The 21,485-nt window shown below is 43.4% G+C and overlaps 1 protein-coding gene across 1 annotated transcript in view; it reads left to right on the top strand.

The window, feature by feature from the left end:
• LOC145356565 (dynein axonemal heavy chain 17-like) overlaps positions 1–21,485 on the top strand; it is an 811,195-nt gene that overhangs the window by 701,154 nt on the left and 88,556 nt on the right. The gene's annotated exons all lie outside the window — the stretch shown is intronic.

The following is a 21,485-nucleotide window of genomic DNA, read 5'->3' as shown; positions in this document are numbered from 1 at the left end:
AAAATAAGCTAAAGAGTTTAACAATATGGCATCTTAAAGGTATTTTAAAGAGAACTGGCTGATTTCAAAAGTAGAAATATTCGAAGGAATGGGAATTTATAAGAAAATGGGGCTTGTATCCCACAGAATTTGTGGAAAAAAACACTAGAACATAGAAAACTACAGCACAAACAGGCCCTTTGGCCCACAAGTTGCGTTGATCATATCCCTACCTACTAGGCCTACCTATAACCCTTAATCCCATTAAGTCCCATGTACTCACCCAAAAGTCTCTTAAAAGAGTCCAACGAGTTTGCCTCCACCACCACCGACGGCAGCCAATTGCACTCACCCACCACCCTCTGAGTGAGGGTGGTGGGTGAGTCCAGATTTGATAGGTAGAAATCTATTGGTGCCCAATTTCAAGCCAGGAAATGGCAATACAGCTGTATTGTGTGTCAGAGGTTGGCCCTAAATTGGAGCGTATCTTAATAACCTGAGCAATGCTTGGAGATTGGCATTCAGAGTGCTCACATGCATTACATGATGTGATACACTGAATAATTACTGCTAAATAATTTTGCTTCAGGGACTTGCATTTCAGGGGCTCATGGTACAAAGCTTGTTTATTGTTCCATGGTATAACTGTGTTTATCTGTAATTCAGTTATCTGCTCAGTAACATCTGAAAATGCTCTTAACTTTTCTGACAAAGTGAGATCATTAAATTACTCTAACACATGGGCATCTTTGGGTGACCCATAAGCAGAGGTGCCTCTTTCCATTTTGCTGCTACATGTGATGGATTTTCCCTGGTACTGCAATCTGAGCTTCTTGTTGAGTTACATTTAGACGGATGGAACCCAGAAATTTGTAATGTTTTAAGTTTACAGATTAATGTTGCTCCTGCCTTGGATTATTTTATCAACATCATCAGACATCAATTCAAATAAAACCAACGCTTACATGCGCAAGTTATTCAGTGTTCTTGGTCCCAAACTTTCATAAGCTCTTAGAAAATAGAAGTAGTAGGCTATTCAGTTACTTGAGACTGCTCTGCCATTCAATAAGATCACAAAAGATCTTCTACCTAAACTCCACCTTCCTGCACAATCCCGTACCTCTTGTTTTCCTTAATATCCAAAAATCTATAATTCTCTACCTTGAATATATGTAATAACTGATCATCTATAACTATCTAAGTTAAAGAATTCCAAAGGTTCACAATCTTGTCAGTGAAGAAATTTGATTTCATCTCAGTCCTAAATGGCCAACACCTTATTCTGAGAATGTAAAACCTAGGGGCTGATTCTTCCAAAAGTGCTGTACAGGTGGGAAAACTGTTCTAGATCATGATTATTTTTTCAGTGCAGCTTCTCACTCAAATCTCCCCACTCTGCACTGCAGAGGTCACACTCAGGAATATCACTAGAAACCTGGGGATGGAGGGGTCTATTCGCACCAGAGTTTGACAGCTCCAGAACTCTGCATGCACAGTGGTCTCGATCTGTCAGTCTCCCATTTGCTGGCCAGCTAGGACCACCATAATGCTACCCTTTCAGTTCCCTCCCACAGCCCAATTGTGGCCCCCACAACAATTCCCGGGCCAGCCCTGACTCCTCTAGTTTCTGATTCCAAGGCTGGGGAAATATCCTCCTGTCATCTGCCTGATCAAGCCCATTAAGAATTTTGCACATTTCAATGAGATCACCTCCCATTATTCTAACTACTACAAAATATAGGTCTAGTCTACTCCATCGCTCCTTTGAGGACAATTCCTGCATTCTAGGAGATAACAAAGTTTCACCAGGCTATGCTCCCTCTTAGGAAAGGACATCCCCTCTTAGGTTTGAGACCAAAAGTGTATATAGTGTCAATCTTAGAAAAAGATTCTACGTATCAAGTGAGTGAGAAAATGGAAGAGAATCGCATCTGCTCTTTTGGCGAGCTGTGAGTCACAATCTTATGACAGTTGATGTGATAAAAGTGCCAAAATGGGATTCTCGCAAGGAGGTGGGAACGTGGAGCTTAAGCTCACTGGGGAATCTGGCTGCTGAGTTGTGCAGGCGCCCCAATCTTCCAGTGTCCTAGGAGATCTCCTGCCCCACAGACATCACAACTGCCCCATACCAACCCTGCAGCCAGTTGCCCTCTGTGCCTGTCTATCCCCCTCATCAGTTGCCACTGTGCAGTTTCTTTCCTCCCTCTGCAGATTTCCTACACTGGTCACCACACCTGCGGAGTTCCCACTCCCTCCTGCTTGTCATAGCTCTGACTCCATGCAGGCCCCACTCCCTTGGCATTGCTCTGGCACAGTTATGGTGTCTGGTGAGTAGTGCCAAGGTGCCTGATAGGCAGTATCAGCTGTCCAGTTGGCACTGCCAGGCTGGCACTGCCCTATGCCTCTGTATCCTCTGTAGCCACTGATCCCACTAGCAAAGCCAGCACGTTTGGTCTCCCAGTAGTGGCATCTATCTGTGATTCTCACCAGTGAGAGGCTCGATCGGTGAGCAGATAAGTTGAAGGAAACCTGGATGATAGTATCAGGTAAAGTGATACTATTACATCATTTAAATGATGCCATTAATATTAAAATTGGATTCAAACCCTTTCTGGGTGTGAAGTCAATTTCGCTGGTATAACAGGGCTGGTACGATAAAGGGGAGGCAAGAAACCGGGCATGTTTCTCATTTTTTGCCTGTCACCTGATTGTACCACCTTGCCTCACTGAAATTCAGGTGGCTCAAGTCATAAGATTACTCCCATAGTACTTAGTTACTTCAATGAAACAGTCCACGCATTATTCCTGCTAAAGTCAAACATTATTTTCTAAATGGAGATTCCATTGTAATTCCCCATTTGATATAAAATTAACAAACCTGTGAAACACCAAAAGATGTTCTACCTTCATTGTAACTTTCAGCTTCTTTGTCCCATGGGCTCAACTAAACATATAACTATCCCTCATATGTTGAACATAAAAACAAAAGGCCTGAAATTACAGCTCATTAGACTCTTGAGGGGCAACACAGTGGCACTGCTGCCTCACAGTGCCAGGGACCTAGGTTCAATTCTGGCTTCGTGTCTGTGGAGTTTGCACATTCTCCATGTGTTTCCACAGTTCAAAGATGTGCAGGTTAGGTTGATTAGCCATGCTAAATTGCAACTTAGTTTCGGGGGTCTAGCAAAGTAAATTGAGGGTGTTGTGTGGATAGGGCCTGGGTGGATTGTTATCAGTGCAGGCTCGATGGGCTGAATGGCCTCCTGCACTGTAGGGATTCTATGATTCTATTACGTGGCTATAATTTAAACACCCAACAAGTATTCCAGTTTGAGGCAAACAAGAACAGGAGCCGACTGAACTTTTTACTGAACTTTAACTCTTTAATTGAATATTAACTTTAACTGAACTTTAACTTTATTTAACTGAAAATAGATACCACATTTTTTTTTTTTAAAAAAAAGCCTTGACCAAAAATATTTCTAATCTTTGTGGCCTCTCTGAAGAATTCCTTCAGAGCATGCTTCTCATGATGGTGTCTCTTTATAGAGTTGTCATGGGCAAACAAAGGACTGCACATTTTTTTATCTTCAAATTCCTTCACTTGCTTCCAAAAGATTCTCTATCATCCAGCAGTTTATTTAACCAGACACCGATGGCTGTTCGAGCCATGCCAATAAAATTACTTGTAAACGACGCCATTATGCTTAGTTCAAACTATATGCCTTTCACATAAAGGCAATAAAATTCAAGAAATCAAAATGCTAGAAGACTAAGAAAAACTTCAATCAAGCTTTCTAATCTGAGAAAAGCTCCCAACAGAAGCTGAAGGTACAGGCAGACTTTACCAGAAAAGGCCTGGAAACTGAAGGCAGAAATGTTTACTGCAGCAGGAGATATCATTGATTCTCCCTTGGCAGTTCAGCTTCAGAGTGCAGGGACCAAGATTCACACTAATTTTACAGGGCCTATTTGGGAGAACAGCAGCAGTATTTTTTTTAGTGCCTAACTAGTATTTAGTTTTTAATCTAATAACCGATAGAACGTTTGTTATTGGCAGGGTTGTGTGCTACTTTTGCACAATGTGGGGTATCATGGACACTTCAAGTTAACACTGCTATAAAGTTACTGTGAAATTCCATAGAACATAGAACACAGCACAGTACAAGCCCTTTGGCCCTCCCTTACTCACCACAGTCTGGTGCCTATTCAGGTCAATGCATTTAACCAGCACATCTTTCAAAATGTGGGAGGAGACAGGAGCACCTGGAGGAAACCTCTGCTGACATAGGGAGAACATGCAGACTCCACTCAGACAGTGACCCAAGCCAGAAATTGAACACGGGTCCCTGGCGCCATGAAGCAGCAGTGCTAACCACTGTGCCACCATGCCTGTTGTCCTTGAGGACTACATCTGTGGGAAGTTGCAGATGCTCACCGAATGTGTGGATCGATTAGAGTAGCAGCTGGAAGCACTGAGGAGCACATAGCTGAAATTGTTATAGATAATAGCTACAAAGATGTGGTCACACCCAAGGTGCAGGAAGTTAGATGAGTGACCAGATTGAGTAGGCTGACATGTAGGTGTCCCTCTGGCTGTCCCCCTATCAAACAAGTATGCCGTTCTGGATACTTATTAGGGGAAAGATCCCTCAGGGGACAGCAACAGCAGCAACCAGACTGAAGGCACCATGGCTAGCCCTGCTGCACAAAGGGGCAGTTCAAAGTAATAGCAAAGCAATAATGGTAGGGAATTCAATAGTCAGGGGCACAGACGGGTGCTTCTGTGGCCATAAAAGGGACTCCAGGATGATAGTTTGCTTCCTTGGTGCCAGGGACCTGGATGTCTCTGAATGGGCACAAAGCATCCTAAAATGGAAGGGAAATCAGACAGATGTCGTTGTCCACATTGGCATGAATGACATAGGTAAAAAGAGTGGTGAGGTCCTACAATATCAATTTAAGGAGTTAGGTAGAAGATTGAAAAACAGGACCTCTAGGGTAGTAATCTCAGGATTATTCACCATGCCACATGCTAGGGAAAGGGAGATAGTGTAGCTGAATGCATGGCTAAAGAACTGGTGTAGGAGGGAGGGTTTCAGCTTTGTGGATCCTTGGGATGTCTTCCAGGGATGGTGGGGCCTGTACAAGATGGGTGGGTTACACTTGAACTGGAGGAGCACTAATATCTTGACTGGGAGGTTTGCAAGTATGGTTCGGCGTGGTTTAAACTAGTGTGGCGGGGGGTTGGGAATCACAACAGTAAGCCAGCAAGTGTAGAGACTGGGGATAAGCATGGGACCGAGGCCAGGCTAGCTAAGAGGAAGGTCACACTGCCAGAGGTCGAACTCTGAGCCTGGAAATCTGGAGTGCATCTGTTTCGATGCAAGGAGTATAACAGGTAAGTCAGGTGAACTTAGAGCCTTGATTCATGCGTGGAACTTGGATGTGGTTGCAGTAATCAAGACTTGGCTAAAAAAGGGATAGGACTGGCAGCTAAATGTTCCAAGATTATAAGTGTTTTGGGCAAGACAGGAAGGTAAAAGAGGTGGGGGAGCTGCAATTCTGATTAGGGAACATATTACAGCTATACAGAGCTTTAGCAGAATCATATAACAAGATAACGTGGGTAGAGCTCAGAATCAGAAAGGGGGCAGTCACTATGATGGAGGTATGCTACAGGCTACCCAGCAGCCTAGGGGAACTTAAGGAACAGATAAATAAGCAGATTCTGGACAGATGCAGAAATAATAGGGTTGTTGTAGTGGGAGATTTTAATTTTTCTCATTGACTGGAAATCCCTTCAGGCTAAGGGTCTGAATGGTGATAAATTTGTTAAGTGTGTTTAGGAAGGTTTTTTTGGAACAATATGTGGATAGTCTGACTAGAGAGGAAACTATGCTGGGCCTAGTGCTAGGGAATGAGCCCGGCCAGGTCATCAAAGTTGCAGTGAAGGGTGAATCCACATTTGGCATGTGGGTTTTTTAAGAAGCAGTTAATCAGGGAGCAGGACAGGCATGTGCCTGTGAAAAGGAAGGACGGGAAAGGCAGGATTCAGGAACTGTCGATAACCAGGGAAATTGCGAGTCTAGTCAAAAAGGAAAAGGATGCATACATTAGGTCTAGACAACTAAAAACACTTGAAGAATATAGGGAAAGTAGAAAAGGGCTCAAACAGGGAGTTAGGAGGGCAAAAAGGATTACAAAATATCCTTGGCAGATAGGATTAAGGAGAATCCCAAGGCATTTTATACATACATTAGGAACAAGAGGGTAGCTAGAGAAAGAGTTGGTCCACTCAAGGACAAAGGAGGAAAATTATGTGTAGAACCAAAGGAAGTGGATGAAATCCTTCATGAGTACTTTGCATCGGTATTCACAAATGAGAGGGACATGTTGATTGGTAGAGTCTCAGAGGGATATGTAAATACAACAAGTCATCATTATGAGGGAGGAAGAGTTAGATATATTAAAAAGCATTAAGGAATGCAAATTCCCAGGGCCAGATGGCATTTATCCAGATTACTGAGGGAAACAAAAGATGAATTTGCTGGGCTTCTCACAAACTTCTATTTCCCCATTGGCCAATGTTGTCCCGTTATTTAAGAAGGATAGCAAGGATACCCTGGATAATTATAGGCCAGTGAACTTGATGTCAGTGATAGTGAAATTGTTGGAGAAGATTCTTAGAGATAGGATGTATACACATTTGGAACTGAATGGTCTTATTAGCAACAGATAGCTTGGTTTTGTATGAGGGAGGTCATGTCTCACGAATTCAATTGAATTATTTGAGAGGGGACAAAAATGATTGAAGGAAGGGCTGTGGATGTTGCCTACATGGACTTTAGTAAAGCATTTGACAAGGTCCATCAGGGCAGGCTGGTGCAAAAGATTATATCACACAGGATCAGGGGTGAACTGGCTTGGCCTTAGAACAATAAGAAGTTTCACAACACCAGGTTAAAGTCCAACAGGTTTATTTGGTACCACAAGCTTCCAGAGTGTTGCTCCTTCAGGTCAGTGAGGAGTTGTGTTCACAAACAGGGCATATATAGACAAACTCAATTTACAAGATAATGGTTGGAATGCGAGTCTTCACAGGTAATCAAGTCTTAAAGGTACAGACAGAGTGAGTGGAAAGAGGGTTCAGCACAGGTTAAAGATGTGTATATTGTCTCCAGCCAGGAGACAATGGTTATTGAGATTTTGCAAGCGCAGGCAAGTCATGGGGGTTACAGATACTACATGAACCCAAGATCCCGGTTGAGGTCGTCCTCATGTGTGCAGAACTTTGTTAAAAATTTCTGCTCAGCAATTGTGTGTTGTGTGTCATGAAGGCTGCCTTGGAGAATGCTTACCCAAAGATCATAAGAACATAAGAAATAGGAGCAGGAGTAGGCCATCTAGCCCTTCGAGCCTGCCCCGCCATTCAATAAGATCATGGCTGATCTGTCGTGGCTCAGTTCCACATTCCCGCCTCTCCCCATAACCCTTAATCCCCTCTCTTATCAGAAACCCATCAACCCGCGTCTTAAAAATATTTAGCGAGGTAGCCTCCACCACTTCAACGGGCAGAGAATTCCAGAGATTCGCCACCCTTTGAGTGAAGAAGTTCCTCCTCAACTCCGTTCTAAACCGCCCCCCCTTATCTTGAGGCTGTGCCCCCTAGTCCTACTGTCCTTTCTGAGCGGGAAGAGTCTCTCCACCTCTATCCTATCCATCCCATTCATCATTTTATACGTCTCAATGAGATCTCCCCTCATTCTTCTAAACTCTAACAAGTACGAGCCTAGTTTATTCAGCCTCTCCTCATAGCTCAACCCCCTCAACTCCGGCATCAGCCTAGTAAACCTCCTCTGCACTCCCTCCAAGGCCAAAATATCCTTGCGTAAGTACGGCGCCCAAAACTGCACACAGTACTCCAGCTGCGGCCTCACCAATGCCCTATACAGCCGCAGCAAGACCTCCCTACTTTTATATTCAATCCCCCTCGCTATGAAGGCCAGCATCCCATTCGCCTTCCTGACCACCTGCTGCACCTGCAAGCTGGGTTTTTGCGACTCATGCACAAGGACCCCAAGGTCCCTCTGCACCGTCGTTTGCTGCAGTTTTTCGCCACGTAAGTGATAATCCTTCCTACCGTTATTCCTACCAAAGTGGACCACCTCGCACTTGCCAACATTAAATTCCATTTGCCATTTCCTGGCCCATTTGCCCAGCCTATCTAGATCCTTCTGTAGACTCTCCACACCCTCTGCACAATTTGCCTTTCCTCCAATCTTGGTGTCATCAGCAAATTTCGACACCCTGCACTCGGTTCCCTCCTCCAGATCATCTATATAAATGGTAAATAGCTGAGGCCCCAGCACCGACCCCTGAGGCACTCCACTAGTCACCATCCGCCAATCCAAATAGCACCCATTGACCCCCACTCTCTGCCTCCTATTTGACAACCAACCCTCTATCCACGCTAACACCCTACCCCCAACTCCCTGTCCCCTGACCTTCTGCAATAACCTCCTGTGAGGTACCTTGTCAAATGCCTTCTGAAAATCCAGAAAGACCACATCCACCGGCTCTCCTCTATCCACTGCCCTAGACACATCCTCATAGAACTCCAGTAAATTTGTCAGACACGACTTCCCTTTAACAAAACCGTGCTGCGTCTGCTCTATCAAGCAATTCCTCTCAAGATGCCTTGCTATTTCCTCCTTGATGACTGATTCTAACATTTTACCTACAACAGACGTTAAACTAACCGGCCTATAATTCCCTGCCTTTTGCCTGGCACCCTTCTTAAACAACGGCGTAACATTAGCCGCTTTCCAATCTTCCGGCACTTACCCGGAATCCAGCGACGTCTGGAAAATAACAACCAAGGCATCCACTATCACTTCCGCCATTTCTTTCAGAACCCTCGGATGCATTCCATCCGGTCCTGGTGACTTGTCCACAATCAGTCCCTCCAATCTGTCGAGCACCTCCTCTCTAGTAACAGTAATGTCATTAAGACCCTCCAGTCCTACCACCTTTCCATCTCTAACACCCGGAAAATTATTCACGTCCTCCTCCGTGAAGACAGAAACAAAAAAGTTATTCAGGACCTCAGCCATATCCCCATCCCCTACCACTAAGTCCCCCTTCTCATCCTCTAAGGGACCAACGTTCACCCTAGCCAGCCTCTTCCTTTTTATATATTTATAAAAACTCTTGCTATCCTTTTTTATATTAAGCGCAAGCCCAGGCCCAAGCCCAGCTTCATAGTTTCATAGATCAGAGGCTGAATGCCCGTGACTGCTGAAGTGTTCCCCAACAGGAAGAAAACACTCCTGCCTGGTTATTGAGCAATATTCACTCATCCATTGAGACCATGTAGATGCTATGACAATGTTCCAATGCCCCAGGACATCCTTTCACAGACTATGCTGAGAGACTTTGCTGTCACACCTCTCTCTCACTCCTCAACCACCTTGTACACCAGCTCTACAGCAGACGCCGCACCTGGAAAACAAGATAGAGTCCATATTTTCAACTTGTGCTCAGGACGCAGACCAGCTGCAAAACACTGCCAAACAGACGAGTCAACAGAACTATACCATCTACATGCATACCAAGAACAGGAAAGTTAAGAAATTTGGCATCACCACCAGCAGCAGTTATGCTTGCCCCAGTACCACAGTAGAAAACCGTATCACTGCAGGGAAGTCCATTGTCAACTTGTCGGACTACACACTTCAGCCAGATGAAGTCAAAAGTTCTCAGCCGAGGGCTCAATTTTGCCCCACCACCAAAATTGATCCCATCAGTCTCTCAACCAACACAGACCAAACAGTAAAAACAATGAGACAGCCAACAGAAAGATCTGTGGTGCAGCACACCAAAGAGGAAAGAGTCAAATTGGACTCCTCCAGAAGACCGCTGCCATTGACTCGACATGTATGCCCAAGCAGTCAGGTGGTGTGTCAATACCAGATTCATCAGCTGCACTCACAAGACAGGCCCCAAAAGTCACCCAAGCATAATGCAACGCCATCCACGCTCTCAAGACCAACCGTTACGTTGTCATTAAACCAGCAGACAAAGGAAAGACAACTGTTACACTGAACAGAATGGATTACTATAAAGAAGTGTACTGACAACTGAGCAATGAGGAACGCTACAGACAGTTACTCAGAGATCTGACCAAAGAACACACCCATCAACTCAACAGATTATCAAGCAAGAGCTTTGATACGGACCTTCAGAGCCGCCTCCATGCTCTCATCCCACATACTCCCTGCGTTGGAGATCTCTACTGCCTCCCAAAGATACACAAAGCCAACACACCCAGACATCCCATCATATCAGACAATGGGACCCTGTGTGAGAACTCTTTGGCTATGTCAAGGGCATCCTGAAACCCATTCTACAAAGAACCCCCAGCTCCTGTTATGACTTCCTACAGAAACTCAGCACACCTGGAGCAGTTGAACCAGGAGCACTCCTTGTCACAATGAATGTCTCAGCACTCTACACCAGCACCCCCTACATAACGGCATTGCTGCAACTGCCTCAGTACCAACGCTGACAACTGCCAATCTCCAGATGCAATTTTACAACTCATCCACTTCACCCTGGACCACAATGTCTTCACCTTCAACAACCAGTTCTTCATTCAGACACAATGGCCATGGGGACCAAATTTGCACCTCCAATACGCCAACATCTTTATGCATAGGTTTGAACAAGACCTCTTCAACCAACACTATACACTAGATACATTGATGACATTTTCTTCCTTTTGAACTCATGGCAAACAATCATTGAAACAACAACATGATGACATCAAGTTCCATTCCACCATCAGACTCACCATGGACTACTCTCCAGAATCGGTTGCATTCTTGGACACGCGCATTTCCATCAAGGACAGTCATCTCAGCACTTCACTGTACCACAAGCCCGCAGATAACCTCACGATGCTCCACATCTCCAGCTTCCACATGAACACATTAAAAAAAGCCATCCCCTATGGGCTAGCCTTCCGTGTACACAGGATTTGCTCAGATGAGGAAAATTGTAACAGACACCGGATTCAATAATTCTGACATGCCACAGCAAAAAACTGCGCCAACCTCCTCAGAAGACTAACACGAGACTCGGCAGACAGACTACCCTTCGTTATCCAGTACTTCCCTGTAGCGGAGAAGCTACGATGTCTTCTCTAGAGCCTTCATGTCACTGATGCAGATGAACATTTTGCCAAGACCCATTCCCATAGCTCCACTTCTTGCCTTCAAACAACCGCACAACCTCAAACAGACCATTGTCCACTGTAAACTACCCAGCCTTTAGGAGAGTAGTGACCATGCCACCACACAACCCTGCCACAGCAATCTCTGCAAGATGTGTCAGATCATCAACATGGATGCCATCATCTCAAGTGAGAACACCATCCACCAGGTACGCAGGACATATTCTTGCAACTCGGCCAGTGTTGTCGACCTGATGTGCTGCAGGGAAGGATGTCCTGAGGCATAGTACATTGGGGAAACCATTCAGATGCTATGACAAAGGATAAATGAACACCGCTTAACAATCACGAGGCAGAAGTGTTCTCTTCGTGTCAGGGAACACTTCAGCAGTCATGGGCTTTACGTCTCTGATCTTTGGCTAAGCGTTTTCCAAGGCGGCCTTCAGGACACACAACACAGAATTGCTGAGCAGAAACTGATAGCCAAATTCCGCACACATGACGATACCCTCAACTGGGATCATGTGTTTATGTCAAACTATCTATAACCCCACGACATGCTTGCAAAATCTCACTGACTCTCTTGGCTGGAGACAATACACACGTCTAACCTGTGCTTAAACCTCACTCCACTCACATTGTTTGTATCTTTAAGACTTGATTACCTGTGAAGACTCGCATTCCAACCATTTATCTTATAAATTGAGTTTGTATCTTTTATATGCCCTGTTTGTGGACCCAATTCCTCACTCACCTGAAGGAGTGACACTCCGAAAGCATATGCTACCAAATAAACCTGTTGGACTTTAACCTAATGTTGTGAGACTTCTCACTGTGCCAGTCCAATGCCAGCATATCCACATCTTGGCCATAGAAGGTAGCATGGAAGGGTGATTTTCTGAATGGAAGTCTGTAACTAGTCGTGTTCCATAGGGATCAGTGCTGGGACCTGTATGACTTGGAAGACAATGTAGCTGATCTGATTAGCAAGTTTGGAGAGGATCCAAAGATTGCTGGAATTGCAGATAGTGATGAAGATTGTCAGAGAATAGAATAGGATATAGATAAACAGGAAAATGGGCAGAGAAATGGTAGATGGAATTTAATCTGGACAAATGTGAGGTGATGCATTTGGCCCAATTCAAGTGGGAACTATAAAATAAATGGCAAAACCATCAGGAGCATAGGCACACAGAAATCTAGGTATGCAGGTCTACAGATCCTTAAGTGGCAGCACAGGTGGAAAAGGTGGTGAAGAAAACATATGGCTTGCTTGCCTTCATCAGGTGGGGCATCAAGTATAAAAGTTGGCAAATTATGTTAGTTATATGAAACATTAGTTAGACCACATTTGGAATATTGTGTCCAATTCTGGTCATCATACTACCAGAAGGAGGTAGAGGCTTTGGAGAGAGTACAGAAAAGGTTTGCCAGGATGTTGCCTGGTATGGAGGTAATTAGCTATGAGGAAAGATTGAATTAACTGGTATTGTTCTCCTTGGAAAGACGGAGACTGAGGGGCAACCTGATAGAAGAAGTTTATAAAATTAGGAGAAGTATAGATAGGGTAAACAGTTGGAAGCTTTTTCTCAGGACAGAAATGACAATTACAAGGGGGCACAAGTTCAAGGTACGGGGGGAAAGTTTCGGTGGAGATGAGCGGGGAAAATTTTTTAGAGTGATAGGGGCCTGCCAAGTGAAATGGTCGTGGTAGGCATGTTACTGACACTTAAGACTTATCTGGATAGACACATGAACAGACAGGGAAAACAGGGATACAAGTGGTTGTCTAGATAGGACATGATCGGCGCAGGCTTGGATGGCTGAAGGGTCTGTTGTTTGTTCCACAGATCTTAAATATTTTGAAATTCCAGGCTTCAAATAGACCTGAGAACTCTTTCCTTAATTCACCATACAAGGAAAGCCCCTTGCTAAAATCCAATTGTCCAAGCGAAGCTTTAAAATGTGGCCTTGGAATTCATAAGATCAGAAAAAGCATTGATAAATTAAATGTTAGGAACGTTGGTTTAAATTTATACTTGTGCTTGTGTTAAGAAGGGTGAAACATGGTTCTTGTTTCATTTTTTTGTGAGTTAGGTACCAGGAAAGTTGGAGGTTTTGTTTGCATATTTATAGTTTAATGAGGTTTGACAACCTTTTGAACTGACCATATAGGTTACAAAGGGGTTAATAGTTCAGTTAATTTCAAAAAAGAACAGAAAGTAGAAAAACACTGTGCCTAATAACAGCAGTCCAAGGAGAGACAAATACAGAAAGAAAACCTCAACCACCTCAGCACAGTGCAGCTAGTGTGTGCCTATCTGAGAAGGAAGGCAGAAGTTCAAAGCACTAAGAAATCGTACAAGACTCTTGGCAACTGAGTTTAGAGAACTTGTGTTTGCTCTGAAGTTTAAGTAATAGGGAGCTTAGACCAGATTGATACCGGAGATGAGGGGGTTAGCTTATGAGGAGGGATTGAGCATATTGGGCCTGTACTCATTGGAAGGCTGAGAGATGATCTTATAGAGACATATAAAATCATGAAGGGGCTAGATAGGGTAGAGGTAGAGAGATCCTTTCCACTTAGAAAGGAAACAAGAACTAGAGGACACAGCTTCAAAATAAGGGGAGTCAGTTTAAAACAGAGTTGAGGAGGAACTTCTTCTCAGAGGACAGTGAATCTCTGGAATTCTCTGCCCGTTGAAGTGGTGGAGGCTACCTTGTTGAATATGTTTAAATCACTGGTAGATTACTGATCAATAAGGGAATTAAGGGTTATGGGGAGCAGGCGGGTAAGCGGAACTGAACCACTTTCAGATCAGCCATGATCTTATTGAACGGTGGGGCAGGCTTGAGCGGCTAGATGGCCTACTCCTGCTCCTATTTCTTATGTTCTTATGACACTTTGTTTGAGAGAGCGATGCCAGCTGAGGGCAAAGCATCTAGTGAATGCTCAGATCCACTGAATGAAAACTTTATAACAATGCTAGCCCAAGCAAGAAGTCATGGTTTTGAGAGAGTCTTTCCTGGAGTTTTGGCTCTTTTATGGGACATAGGTGTCACTGGCCATCAGCATTTATTGTCCTTGAAGGTGGTGGTAGGCAGCCTTGAAACGTTGAGTCCACATGCTGTGGGATGACCCACAGTTCTATTAGGGAGGGAATTCAAGATTTTGACCCAGCGACTGCAAGGAATGGCAATATGTTTCCAAGTCAAGATGGTACGTTCCTTGGTGGGGAACTTGTAGATGGTGGCGTTCCCATGTATTTACTGCCCTTGTCCTTCTAGATGGAATTGGTCATGGGTTTGGAAGGTGTCTTAGAACCTTTGGTGAATTTCTGCAGCGCATCTTGTAGATAATACACACTTGTTCCTGAATGTCAATGTGAAGTGAGTGGATGTCTGTGGATGTGGTACCAATCAAGTGGGCTGCTTTGTGTTGGATTGTCTCAAGCTTCTTGAGTGTTGTTGGAGTTATACCCATCCAGGCATGTGGGGAGTATTCCATCACACTCCTGACTTGTGCCTTACAGATAGCGGACAGGGTTTGGGAAGTCAGGAGGTGAGTAACTTGCTGTAGTATTCCTAGCCTCTGACCTGCTTTTGTAGCAACGTGTTTATGTGGTGAATCCATTTGAGTTTCTGGTCAATGATAACGCCAAAGTTGACAATGGAGTATTCAGTGATGGTTGCACCACTGAATGTCAAGGGGCACTGTCTCTTATTGGTGATGGTCATTGTGTCTGGCATTTGTGTGGCACATATATTACTTGCCATTTGTCAGCCCAAGCCTGGATATTGTCCAGTTCTTGTTGTATCTGTGGTTGCTAAGATAAAGAGTAGTGTGAGATAGAATCATTTTCTGGTGTTTTTAGTGAAATTTTTCCAAAGTTTTTTTGCTCAGTGTAATATAGTTCATTTTTTCTTGTTCAATAAACGCTTTATTCTTTATGATAAAAGTACATGGACAGACTCATGTGAATGAGTTATTAACTGAACGTTACGGTTTCTAAATAAAAATAAAGTTAGGATCGATCATGTCCAGTTTTACTCTGGAATTTGACTTGCCCATTATTAACTCAGTTGAAATGGTAAATAACTTGGGAATATCGCTGTTGTAATATATATATAAATGACTTGAAGGCAAATGTAACTTGTTTGATTAGTTTGCGGACGACACAAAAGTTGGGGGATTTGCAGATAGTGATGAGGATACAGCAGGATATAGATCAGTTGGAGATTTGGGTAGCAAGATGGCACATGGAGTTTAATCCGGACAAATGTAAGGTTATGCATTTTGGAAGGTCTAATACAGATAGGAAATGTACACTAAATGGCAGAACGCTTAAGAGTATTGATAGGCAGAAGGATCTGGGTGTGCAGATACACAGCTCACAAAGTGGCAATGCAGGTGGAGAAAGTAGTCAAGGCATTCTTGCCTTCATTGGCCAGGGCATTGAGCTTAATAATTGGCAAGTCATGTTGTGGCTTTATAGAAGCCTAGTTGGGCCACACTTGGAATATAGTGTTCAATTTTGGCCGCCACTCTACCAGAAGGATGTGGAGGCTTTGGAGAGGGTGCAGAAAAGATTTTCCAGGATGTTGCCTGGTATGGAGAACATTATCTAAGAGGATATGTTGGGGAAACTGGGTTTGTTCTTACCGGAATGAGGGAGGTTGAGGACCAACCTGATAAAAGTCTACAAGATTATGAGAGGCATGGACAGAGTGGATAGTCAAAAACTTTTTCCCAGGGTGGAAGAGTAAATTACTAGGGGGCATAGGTTTAAGGTGCAAGGGGCAAGGTTTAAAGGACATGTACAAGGCAGGTTTTTTACCTAGGAGTTAGTGGGTGCCTGGAGCTCACTACCAGTGGAGACAGTGGAAGCAGCTATGATAGTGACTTTTAAGGAACGTCTTGACAAATACATGAATAGGATGGGAATGGAGGGATATGGCCCCCAGAAGGGTAGGGGGTGTTGGCTCAGTTGGGCAGCATGATCGGTGCAGGCTTGGAGTGCCAAAGAGCCTGTTCTATGCTGTAATGTTCTTTGTTCTTTGTCACATTTGTCCAGCTCAGAAAACAGCAAGCGTAAGTTTGAATTTGACTGCCTTGTTACTTGGCAAAGCAAAGTGCTGAACAAATGAAGTCAGCAGACAATCATTGTAAAAAGATATGTATATTTTCAAGAAGCCATTGGCATTTTGCGAAGCCTGCCAAAACTGGCAAGTTGGGAAATCTTCTTGTCTCCGAGTGACAGACAACACCATCTTGAAATCCAGGAACTCTCCAGAGAAAGATTTTTAAAAAGAAGAGAAGGCAGAACAAGTAAATGCATTCCAGCACAACTCATTATTATTATTATCATTATTCCCCCTAGATTGTCCAAAATTCTTGTTTTGATTTTTTTTCCTCTGGAGTTATGAAGTTTTAAACCAAAATCAGTTAGTCCAAAGGGAGCCCAGTGAAAATGGCATTGTGGGAAGAAGAGCAGAAGAGAACACAACCATTCTTAAAAGGATAATGAAATTTTAAAAAATTATACGATCTAAAATCTAACCTACAGTTTAGACACATCCCAAGGCTGAACCTAATGAAAAATTGGGTGTCTTGGAGAACAAAATTTTTAAATTACTGGAGAACATTGAGGCAGGAATTCTCTAACTTTGTTCATGGTTGGGATCCTTAGTCCTTCTGCAGTGAATGAAGTTTTGGTTTTCGCTGGCAGTGGCAGCTGGCCACGATCAGCCGGAGAATTCCAGCTCAGGTGTCAGTTTCAGCTGGAGAATTCCAGCCAGAGAATTCCAGCCCAGGCCTCAGTAAGAAATCAAAAGAAGTCCTGATTAATAATTTTCATACTTGTTTGGTGAACATGTTCATGAAGTAATCTTTATGCAGTGCATTGATGTCTCCTTAACCAGCTTCAATGAAATTTTAAATAATGTTGATGAACGTTTTAATCTTCATGTTCTGGACCTTCTGCAAAGGAATTGAAAATCCCCAGTAAAGCTATGAAAAGGAAAATGACATCACCCATGCAAACCACATGAGGGTGACAAAGAGCCTAGAAACTTTCTGAAAGTCCCAGGACTACGTCCTTTTTGGGAAGTTTGAGACATTACCTGAACTGCAACAGTAGGTAAGGAGAAGAACAAGCAACTGACTGTAAATGATGTAAAATTATCTGATGAAAACCAAAATAAGCAATCCCTGTATAAGGAAAATGAGAGAGCTCAAAAATGTTTGTATCAAACCTAAACTGGAAGATCTGAAATGCAAGATATATACCTTTGAAAACATGCAATGAACATGAGCCTAATTGTTTGAGCTCTGAACTAACAAATTTCAGAGACACCGCAAAGGTACCAGGAGGAGATGATGACCCTCAATTCTCCAGTTGGTAAATTGAAGCAGGAGTTGGGAAAACTGCTGGGCACATCAACAGGCAGAAAGGGTACTCAAAGAAGTTGTAGCCTTGGAAGACTCCTTGAAGAACCAAAATGTGCCTCTGAAAAACACGAATTAAAAAGATGTTGAATGTTGCTTTAAAAAAAAGCTGCATTGGAACTTCAGTAGTGATTAAGCAATAAACTAAAATGCAGAATGAGAAGACTAGAGTTGAACAAGAAAATGAACAGTTGGAAAAAACAGCTGATTGTTCCTTTGAGATCAAATTCAAAAACAGTACATTATCGTTCAACAAACATAATGGAATAAAAAATAACTTGAGCAGCAGAATGGAACAACAGCAGAAAAACGCAATGAGACAGTAAATAAAAGAAAACCCAAGACGAAGTAATTGAACTTCTCATCAAAAAGGAAAAGAAAATAACAATAATGTGGTAATAATAATGTAAATGTATAAGACTGATAATCTAATGTATGAAGTAAACTAACAAAGAACAAAGAAAATTACAGCTCAGGAACAGGCTTAACGGCCCTCCAAGCCTGCACTGACCATGCGATCCGACTTAACTAAAACCCCCTACCCTTCTGGGGACCATATCCCTCTATTCCCATCCTATTCATGTATTTGTCAAGTAGAAAAAAGTCACTATCATTGCCTCCACTACCTCCCCCGGCAACAAGTTCCAGGCACCCACCACCCTCTCTGTAAAAAAAAAACCTGCCTTCTACATCTCCTTTAAACCTTGCCCCTCGCACCTTAAACCTGTGCCCCCTAATAATTGACTCTTCCACCATGGGAAAAAGCTTCTGACTATCCACTCTGTCCATACCTCTCACAATCGTGTAGACTTCTATCAGGCCACCCTCAACCTCCGTCGTTCCAGTGAGAACAAACCCAGTTTCTCCAACATCTCCTCATAGATAATGTCTTCTATACCAGGCAACATCCTGGTGAAACTTTTTTGTACGCTCTCCAAAGCCTCCACATCCTTTGGCTGTATGGCGACCAGAATTGAACATTATATTCCAAGTAGACTCTAACTAAGGCTCTATAAAGCTGCAACTTGGCTTGCCAATTTTTAAACTCAATGCCCCGGCAAGCATGCCAAATGCTTTCTTAACTACCTTCTCAACCTGCTTGCTACTTTCGGTGACCTGTGTGCCTGTACACCCAGATCCCTCTGCCTGTCAACACTTAAGGGTTCTGTCATTTACTGTACATTTACTATTTGTATGGGACCTTTCAAAATGCATTACCTCACATTTGTCCAGATTAAACTTCATCCACCATCTCTCTGCCCAAGTCTCCAACTGATCTATATCCTGTTGTATCCTCTGGTAGTCCTTTTCGCTATCTTCAAATCCACCAAACTCTGTATCATCTGCAAACTTACTAATCAATCCAGTTACATTTTCCTCCAAATCACTTGTATGTTACAAACAGCAAAGATCCCAGCATTGATCCCTGAGGAATGCCACTTGTCACAGGCCTCCATTCAGAAATGCATCCTTCCATTTGCTATTCTCTGTATTCTTTGACCAAGCCAGTTTTGAATCCACCTTGCCAACACACTTCTGATCTCATGTGACTTCATCTTCTGCACCAGTCTGCCATGAGGGACGTTATCAAAGGTCTTACTGAAGTCCACGTAGACAACATCCATCGCCCCTACCTATATCAATAGTCGAGATATTTGAATCATTGATGATCACATGTGAGATGCCTGAAGATTGGAGGGTGGCAAATGTTGTGCCTTTGTTTGAGAAGAACTGCAGGGAAAAGCCTGGGAACCACAGGCCAGTGAGCCTCACATCTGTGATGGATAAATTGTTGGAAGGTATTTTGAGAGACAGGGTCTACAGGCATTTAGAAATGCAAGGACTGATTAGGGATGGCTTTGAGTGGAAAATCATGTCTCAGAAATTTGATTGAGTTTTTTGAAGGGGGTAACCAAGAAGGTAGATGAGGGCAGCGCAGCTGAAGTTGTCTACATGGACTTTAGCAAGGACTTTGACAAGGTTACACGTGGTAGGTCGTTGCATAAGTTAAATCTCACGGGATCCAGGGTGAGGTATCTAAACAGATACAAAATTGTATCCAGAAGGTGGTTGTAGAGAGTTGTTTTTCAAACTGGAGGCCTGTGACCAGCAGTGTGCCTCAGGGATCAGTGCTGGGCCCACTGTTATTTGTCATTTATATTAATGATTTGGATGAGATTACAGGGGGCATGGTTAGTACATTTGCAGAAGACACCAAGACTGGTGGCACGGTGGACAGTGAAGAAATCCAATTTATCTCCAATTGCAACGGGATTTTGATCGATTGGTCCAGTGGGCTGACGAATGGCAGATGGAGTTTAATTTAGACAAATCAAGGTAATGCATTTTGGTAGATTGAACCAGGGCAGGACTTAACCAGTTAATGGTAGAGCACTGGGGAGAGTTACAGAAAAAAGAGATCTAGGGGTACATGGTTATAGCTCCTTTGAAAGTGGAGTCACAAGTGGACAGAATGGTAAAGAAGGCACTCGGCATGCTTGGTTTCATCAGTCAGAACATTGAATACAGGAGTTGGCTTGTCTTCTTGAAATTGTACAAGACATTGGTAAGGCCACACTTGGAATACTGTGTGCAATTCTGTCACCCTATTATAGAAAAGATATTATTAAACCAGAAAGAGTGCAGAAAAGATTTATTAGGATGCTATCAGGACTTGATGGATTGAGTTATAAGGAGAGGCTGAATAGTCTGGGACTTTTTTTCTTGGGTGCGTAGGAGGCTGAGGGGTGACCTTATACAGGTCTATAAAATAACGAGGGCATAGACAAGATAGATAGTCAATATCTTTTCCCAAAGGTAGAGGAGTCTAAATCTAGAGGGCATAGGTTTAAAGTGAGAGGGGAGAGATACAAAAGTGTCCAGAGGGGCAATTTTTTCACAGACGGTGGTGAGTGTCTGGAACAAGCTGCCAGAGGTAGTAGTAGGGGCAGGTACAATTTTATCTTTTAAAAAGCATTTAGATAGTTACATGGGTATGATGGGTATGGAGGGATATAGGCCAAATGTGGGTAATTGGGGTTAGCTTAGGGGTTTTCAAAAAAAAAGGGCAGCATAAACAAGTTGAGCTGAAGGGCCTGTTTCCATGCTGTAAACCTCTATGACTCTATCAGTCTTCGTCATCTCTTCGAAAAGCTCAATCAAGTTAATGAAACACGACCTCCAGTTCACAAAACCATGTTGTCTCTTCACTAATACGTCCACTTATTTGCAAGTGAAAATAAATCCTGACTCAAAGAATCCTCTCCAATAATTTCTCTACCGCTGATGTAAGGTTCACCAGCCTGTAATTACCTGGATTATTCTTACTATGCTTTTTAAACAGAGGAACAACATTGGCTATTCTCCAATCCTGAGACCTCCCCTGCAGCTATTGAGGATGCAAAGATTTGTCTCAAGGCCCCAGCAATTTCTTTCCTTGCCCCTCTCAGTATTCTAGGGTATATCCCATCAGGCCCTGGGAATTTGTCTACCTTGATGTTTCTCAAGAACCCCAAAACTCCTCCTTTTTGACCTCAACCTGACCTAAACTATCTACACACCCTTTCCCAGACTCATCATCCACCAAATCCTTCTCTTTGGTGAACGCTGATGCAAAGTACTCATTTAATATCTTGCCCATTTCCCCTTGCTCCAGCAAGATTCCCTCCCTTGTCCTTGAGTGGGCCAACCCTCTCCTGAGCTATCCTCTTGCTCTTTATGTGTGCATAAAAAGCATTGGGATTTTCTTTAATCCTGCTGGCCCAGGCTTTCTCATGACCCCTTTTTTAGCCTTCCTTACTCCTTGCTTAAGTTTCTTTCTAC

This window comes from Carcharhinus amblyrhynchos, chromosome 21, assembly GCF_965287045.1.
Source record: "Carcharhinus amblyrhynchos chromosome 21, sCarAmb.v2.hapA, whole genome shotgun sequence".
Classification (NCBI taxonomy): domain Eukaryota; kingdom Metazoa; phylum Chordata; class Chondrichthyes; order Carcharhiniformes; family Carcharhinidae; genus Carcharhinus; species Carcharhinus amblyrhynchos.
Note: the sequence above shows the minus strand (reverse complement) of the source record. Positions and strands in the feature narration are given on the sequence as shown.